Below are 928 nucleotides of genomic sequence, written 5' to 3'. Positions count from 1 at the left end.
ACACTCCTACACTGGTCAAGGAGGAGCGCCTGAGGTGTTCTCACACCTATGCCACTGACACACTCCCCCAGCAGACTTCCATGAGAGCAACCATACACACCTCATGGACACACGACGTGCTCCCAGAACACGCATACACCAAGTACATCGCAGTACCATACACGCGCCCTGCACAGGGGCACCGGCTCCCCCTCCAGGCTGTTGAGGCTCCCACCCCAGTCTCACACCCCCACGTCTGGCCTGGTCGTCCCTCTCCACCTAGTCTCCTGGTCTCAGATGGCGCTTCTAAGGGAGGCCCAGCGGCCGAGAAGCCTCAGTTCTAGCCTGCGACCCGATAAGGTGCTGGAGAGTAGCAGAAAGGCGACTCCTAGGCTCAGAAATGTGGGGGAGACAGGAGGAGGGGCTAGGTCTCAGACCCCAGACTCCCAGTTACGGTGCCAGAATACGAGAGGAGTGTGGACAGGAATGAGTGTAAATGTCTCCCTCCCCCATGCTGGGGACACCCTGAGGACCTGCGCGTACCTGTGCGTGGGAGGCCCCGCGTGGAGCCCTCTCAGTGAGTCCGAACCTGCTGGCTCCTCTGGTTCCCCCTGGATAAAGGTGGGATGGGCGTGGGGGTTTACCCCGCTTGCCCTCCAAGCCGCCTCCTGTCGTGGGCAGCAAGGAAACTCCGTGCCGGGCGACGGGAAGTTACCCGGGTCCGGGCGCTAGGAGGGAGCGCCCTCTGGTTCCCGGTCCCGCCCGGGGTTCCCTCGCCCCCGCGCCCGCCGCCTTCGCCACCTCGTCTGCGCCCTGCCGCCCGAAGACTGCGCGGAGCCTGAAAGCCGGGAGCCCGCCCGCCCTCCCGGAGAGTCTGCTGCTGACCTGCATTGACGTCATTGCGTCATTAGGTTTCCCCTGGAAACACTGGCGCGCCCAAAATAGTAAC

Source organism: Ovis aries, chromosome 4 (assembly GCF_016772045.2).
Source record: "Ovis aries strain OAR_USU_Benz2616 breed Rambouillet chromosome 4, ARS-UI_Ramb_v3.0, whole genome shotgun sequence".
NCBI classification, from domain to species: domain Eukaryota; kingdom Metazoa; phylum Chordata; class Mammalia; order Artiodactyla; family Bovidae; genus Ovis; species Ovis aries.
The sequence above is the reverse complement of the archived record's forward strand: the minus strand, read 5'-3'. Positions refer to the sequence as shown.